The sequence below is a fragment of the Oratosquilla oratoria genome, chromosome 32 (genome assembly GCF_046742065.1).
Source record: "Oratosquilla oratoria isolate Oo_2021 chromosome 32, ASM4674206v1, whole genome shotgun sequence".
Taxonomy (NCBI): Eukaryota; Metazoa; Arthropoda; class Malacostraca; order Stomatopoda; family Squillidae; genus Oratosquilla; species Oratosquilla oratoria.
In genome coordinates, this window is record NC_134808.1 from 28,217,018 (window position 1) to 28,224,093 (window position 7,076).

Sequence of the window (7,076 nt, forward strand, 5' to 3'; positions counted from 1 at the left end):
TTTAATATTTAAGTGTTAAAATATGCGGGTAGAAATACTTGCAAGGATACTATGATAAATGACTACATGGATAGTGTAAATCTATATCAAACTTGATTGTATGCATTTCTAGTACTATACTGTTAAAGATTAGGTAACTATGTAGAGGTATGAAAGGTGGCAAGGGACATGGAACTGCCTAGTGTACTTCTGGTCTTTTGCAGTTTCTTCCATTCTTATGTTGACGAAACTCATGGGGCTACCAAGAGATCAATTACCTTTAGTAACTCGCAATATTGTCCAGTCTCTTCTTTCACGTTTGCCTTTCCAAGATGGTAGGATCTTTCGTCATGAGTTTTATCTGCAAGGCTGAGATATCTTTTGTATTTTCTAAGTATTGTTGGTATTCTTAATTGAGCGGACACTAACACCAGCATGCATGATCATGTTTGTCATATTCTCTGAAATAATACATTTGGTCATTTGCTAGAATATACCTGTAGGACATTTTCTCCAAATATTCTTTGGATGATATAAAACCCAAATACGGACCATTTTAAAGTCACCATTATATTGGTAATACCGTAACCTCGGTTATGCCTCATTTGTTACGAAATCGTTACTGCGCAATGCGCGTCACAATTAATGGGGTTTCTTGAGACTAGTTCATAAGGAGAGGAGGCTTGGCTGACTGTCCATCCCATTTGTAAGGAAACGCCGTTTTCACCTATCAAAATAAACTTCCTTGTATTTCTTTAGCTCAAACCTGTGAGTAACAACGTATTCAAAGGGCGATTTTACTATAAATAATATGACCTTCGTCTACTCGTGATACTTCACATACTGAGAACTAAATTAATCATAGAAAATACAGTTTTGAATGTATTGTAATTATTGTATGGTAATTACTAGACATTCAAAGATGGTTATTTAGGAAGCCCAATTAAAGGCTCATAAAAATTGCCTTTGCCGACTTACAAAAGAGTAAGTCGACAGGCGGGGTATTGGGAAAAGTTTTCAACTAGCAATAATCGCACCTCGGTAGAACCTCATTGGTTACGATACTGCCACTGCGCAAAGCTAACACTATTATTATAACTTGAGGGTCTAGTTCACAACGAACGGAGGCTCTCCGGCTGACGATCCATCCCATTTGTATGGAAACACCGACTTCACAGACCAAAATAAGCTTCCTTATATTCCTATAGCTCAAAACTGATTAACAACAATAACTTATCAAATGTTTGCAAAGGGCGACTTTCCTCACAAAATATTAAATAACCGAATTTGTCTACTCTGTTATTTCACTAATTGGCAACTGAAGTCAATTGTTACCTGTTCTAACCGTTATGTATCTGCCCAAACCAAATACACTGCTCGTAGGTTCCTTTATAAATTCAAAAGCCATTTAACTGGTTGTGTTCCTATTTCCTTTAACAAATTTCTGGGGAAAGCAAGAACCACCACCACTACTACTACTATTAATAGTAATAATAATTAGTAGCTTATTTGGCAAAGAATCAATATACATGAAGTGCGATAAGTGCAGAAAGAAGGAGAAGAATTATGAACGACATTGTAAACATGATTTAGTTTCAGCTGCTGGACACGATATTTTACAGGTAACATTCCTACCTTGTTAAATTCTTCTATACCAATATGACTACGTTGAGTTAGATTCTGATTTAGTTTCAGCTGCTCGACACGATATTTTATAGGTAACATTCCTACCTTGCTAAATTCTTCTATACCAATATGACTACGTTGAGGTAAATTTAGCATGAATCTACCTCAACGTAGTCATATTGGTATTGAAGAATTTAGCAAGGTAGGAATGTTACCTGTAAAATATCGTGTCCAGCAGCTGAAACTAAATCATGTTTACAATATCGTTCATAATTCTTCTCCTTCTTTCTGCACATGAAACATACATTATTATCACCACAAACGAATTACCAAAACATCAGCTCATGTTAATTCGGATCCAAAATAATAAGAATAGTCAATCCAATGTTGGTGCATTACATCATAATATGACGTCACATCCTGTCAGGATTCTCCGAATTCTTATCGCACAAATAAAAAAGGCACACCATTAGCCATAGAATTTAGATCTAGGCTAAATAAATTACCAACAGTTCCTTGTATGTTTAAACATGTGTAATTTGAATATTTGGTGATGACAGTTATATTGAATTGAGGATCGGCAACTGAGTTCGGAATTTACCAGACGGAGATTTACTCTTGTACAAAAAATGCACCGTTTGTTGACAAGTATTCGACATATTTATTTGTACAGGAAAACATACTTAAGTATAACTTGAGTATTAAGTATAATTTATATCAAATAATGAACAAGGAAATTTATATTTACATGATAAATCCGTGGGAAATTTCAAGACTTAGACGGAACTAATATGTATGACTTTAATTATTTTAAATTAGTCTGTGGACGTTTCACCAAAATAGCTATATATATATATATATATATATACTTTTTGTGTTATCCTCGGCATTTTGCATTTATTATTCCGAACTATGTGTTCTTGTCATTATTTGCACTTCATGTACATTAATTCATTGCCAAATAAAGTCTGTCTGCCTGTCTGTCATTTATATACGAATAAATAAAAAACACGTGATTCACAAAATGTGTTATAAAACCACTTGGAAAATTAAATGAAAAGTGACCGAGCGTTTTCGCCTATTTAAGACATTTTCAAATGTCTTAAAAATAGACGAAAACGTTCGGTCACCTTACATTCTATTTTCCAAGTGGTTTTATTACACACATTCACACACACACTTCAGCGAATGGACGGCTTGGATGACGCTCTGAAGAAAACTGAAGTCTGTGGATCCCAACGCAAAGAGAAGTGCCTAGTGTTTTTACAGGGTGGGGGGGGAATTGCTCGTGGAGTAGTGGGAAAGTAGGGAAAGAGGAAAAGGGGAGGGATTACTGAGGGAAATGGAAGGAAATGAGGAGGGAGTAGACTTGGCCCAGCCAGACAAGCGAAAGGTAAACAAAAGACTGAGTGAGGATGAAATGTCTAATAAAAATGTAAAGATTAGAAGTATAGAGAGGAGCAATACAGTAGACAGTGACGAGAATATGTTCCAGGGATTTAACGAGGGTGGGGGGGACACAACCCCCCCTCCCCCCCGACTGATAAGACTAGAGGAGAGAGTTGATAAGGTGATCGAGGACTTGGAACGTAAGTTAGGTAATGTAGACTCCATTTTCCAGAGAATTGAAAGGTTGGAACAACTAGAGAAGGCTAACAGAAACTTAACTGAAGAAATAGAGGACCTAAAAAGACAGTTAGGAAATGTAAAGGAGGAGAATGAGAAATTGAAGAAGAATAGTAATGAAAACAGAGAGAAAATAGCTACAGAAGCTAAAAATTGGAGAACCCAAGAAGGGAATAAGGTCTCATTCACTGACATAGTCAAACAGCAATTGAAAGAACATAATGAAGACTCAGTTATTAAAGTGATGAGACAGAAGGAGAATATAGTAAGAGAATTAGCTGACAAAAAGAAATGTATAATTATATTAGGAATGGAAGAGAAACATAACCCAGATAGAACCGCAAGAATCAAGGAGGAAAATGAAAGAGTAAGCAGTTTATTAAAATTAGTCCAGGAAGATGAACCAGAAATTATAAAGGAAATTGAGGAAAAATTCAGACTCGGAAAATATAGTACAGATAAGACCAGACCAATTAAGATTAAATTCAGGTCACAAACAACGGCAGAGAAAATTCTATCCAAGACAGGGAAACTAGCAACAAATGGTCAATATAAAAAGGTGTGGATAAAAAGAGAAATGAATAAAGAGGAAAGAGAGGAGTTAAAAATTAAAAGACATGAAGCTAAGGAAAAAAACGAGAACAGAACAGAGTCAGAAAAAGAGAAATTCTATTGGAGAGTAGTGAACATGAAAATAAAGCAGTTCGACATACTAAAGAAAAACATAAGGGAAACAGAGAACACAATGGAAGTGGCAGAAAACTAAGAGTGTCTTACACAAATATAGATGGATTGATAACAGGATTGAATGAACTGAATGATTATTTGAAAGAAAAAGAACCGGACATAATGGGAATTGTAGAAACAAAATTAAAAGGCCCACTACCACCCAACAGTGTAGGACATGATACATACAATTATTGGATTAGAAACAGAGAGAAAAAACAAGGGGGTGGAGTTATGTTCCTGACTAAGAAGGATATAAACGTGAAAGGTGTCATATATGGAAAGAATACAGTAGAGATGATTATGATAGAAGTGGTAGACCGAGATAAGAAGAGCAGAAAATTTGTGATCAATTATGTGCCTCCGAAAACAGCCTCATGGGAGGAGAGTGAACATAAAAGTATGTTAGAGGACACAAAGATAGCATTAACTAAAATAATGGAAGACGGAGGAAGAATAGTTATGATGGGCGACTTTAATTGCAAAGAAATCTGCTGGGAAGAAATGACAGTAAAGAGTGGTGATGACTCATGGGGAAATGCTCTACTTGAGATGATTACTGACCATTCAATGACACAATGGATACAAGAGAACACTAGGTATAGAAATGAAGAAGAACCATCGAGGCTAGACTTAATAATTACATCTGAACCTAGAATAGTGGACAAGATTGAATATAAAACACCAATAGGTAAAAGTGACCACATATTGATTGAACTGGAACTTAATGAAGAAAAATATATGAAAAGAAATGAACAATATAGAAAAGGAAGAATGATGTATGAAAAAACAAACTTTGATAAAATAAGAGAATTCTTCCAACAAGAAAACTGGGAAGAAATATACAAAGAAGAAACATCAGTGGAAGAGAAATGGAATATTTTGACAAAAAATTTACAAAAAAGGAGTGGAAAAGTATGTCCCAAGACAAAAACAAGAAAAAGAATATGTAAAATGCTGGTACAACAAAAGTTGTAGGGAGTTAAAAGACAAAAGAGACAAAGCCTGGACCAGATGGAAAAAAGACAGAAGACCTGAAAAATGGAAAATATATACCAGTTATAGAAATGAATATGTACAAAAGTGCAAAGAGGAAAAAAGAAAATATGAAAAAGATGTTATAGAAAAGTGTAAAGATCAACCAAAACTATTCTACAGATTTGTAAACAATAAACTGAAAAACAAACAAGACTTGGAGAAATTAAGACAAGGAGGAGTTGAATACACTGAGGAAATGGAAATGGCAGAAATTATGAACAAACATTTTAAATCAGTTTACAAGGGAAAATATACAACCTGAAGAGATTGAGTGGAAGGAAAAAGTCCCCCCTATGGAAGAAATAGAAGTAACAAAGAATGAAATATTGACACACTTGGGTAATTTTGATGTCAGAAAATCGCATGGGCCAGATGAAATAGCAAACTGGATTCTGTCAGAATGCAGGAATGAACTGGCAGACAAAATACATAGCATAATAAGCAGTTCCTTAAAAGAAGGAAAAGTTCCAGAAGATTGGAAAAAAGCAAATATAGTACCTATATGTAAAGGAGGAAATAAAGAAGAACCTACCAACTATAGACCAGTCTCTCTAACAAGTACAATAGCAAAAATATGTGAAAGAATTATCAAAAGTAGATGGGTAAAATACTTGGAAAAAAACAACGTACTAAATCCAAGGCAATTTGGATTCAGACAAGGACGATCATGCGTCACCAATTTAATATGTTTCTATTCAAGGCTAATAGATATAATACAAGAAAGAGATGGATGGGCTGATTGTGCATTTCTAGACCTAAAAAAAGCTTTTGACAAAGTACCACATAAGAAGTTGCTTAAGAAATTAGAATATGAAGGAGGAATACAAGGTAAATTGCTAAATTGGATGGAAGACTTTTTGCAAGAAAGAAAAATGAGAGTAGTGATAAGAGATCAGCACTCAAAATGGAATGAAGTAATAAGCGGTGTCCCGCAGGGAACAGTTCTGGCCCCAATAATGTTTGCTATATATATTAATGATATGGATGAAGGAATTGAAAGCTATATGAGCTTCTTTGCAGATGATGCAAAATTACTGAAAAGAGTGAAAACTGAAGAAGATTGTGAATCACTACAGAGAGATCTAAATAAAGTACAAGAATGGAGTAGGAAGTGGGAGATGGAGTTCAATACAAAAAAGTGTAGTATAATGGAATTTGGAAAAAGCAAAAACAGATTAACAGGATCATATAATTTGGGAGAAGAAGGAATAAAAAAAGTAGAAAATGAGAAGGACCTGGGAGTCATTGTTATGAATAATATGTCACCTGAGAAACATATAAATAAGATTTTTGGAGAAACTTATAATTTAATAAGAACAATCAAAGTGGCATTTACATACCTGGATGAAGAAATGGTGAAGAAAATCCTAATCACCCTGATAAGACCAAGATTGGAATATGCAGCAACGATATGGTCACCAAGTACAAAAAAATGTATAAGAAAACTTGAAAGAATACAAAGAGCAATTACAAAATTGGCACCAACACTCTCAAAACTATCATATGAAGAGAGACTAGAAAAACTTAAACTACAGACACTAGAGCAAAGAAGAGAGAGAGGAGATTTGATAGCTATTTACAGAATCATGAAAGGCATAGAAATTACTGATAGAGAGAATCTGATAAAATGGGATGACAGAAATACAAGAGGACACGGAAAGAAAATAAAAAAAGACAGCTATAGAAGAGATTTGAAAAAGAACAGCTTTCCTCACAGAGCAATAGACAGTTGGAACAAGTTAGATGAGAAAGTGGTGTGTGCAAAAACAATACATGAATTTAAAAATAGTTTAGATAAAATGAGATATGAAGACGGGACCCCACGAGCATAGCTCCCCTTCCCGTAAAATACAACTAGGTAAATAGGTAAATACACACACACACTGCCGTAGGGTGGTGTCTAGCTGTCTCGACAGAGACTGCAGCAGATCCGAGGTGAATACACACACACGACGGCGCAGTGGTATCGTTCTCAACTGCTAACTCAGCGGTCCGAGTTCGACTCCCGTCCAGGGCTGAAATAGTTTGTTTCGCTGTGCTGCCAGTCGTTACTCCAACTCTCGTGGGCGGGGAGTTGGGTG

The 7,076-nt window shown here is 35.3% G+C and overlaps 1 non-coding gene across 1 annotated transcript; it reads right to left on the bottom strand.

Moving 5' to 3' along the window:
- Nucleotides 1–917: 917 nt before the first annotated feature.
- On the bottom strand, nt 918–1,061 carry LOC143017651 (U4 spliceosomal RNA). Its single transcript, XR_012965681.1, has one exon. It is a non-coding gene; the product is annotated as a U4 spliceosomal RNA (small nuclear RNA).
- Nucleotides 1,062–7,076: the final 6,015 nt, after the last annotated feature.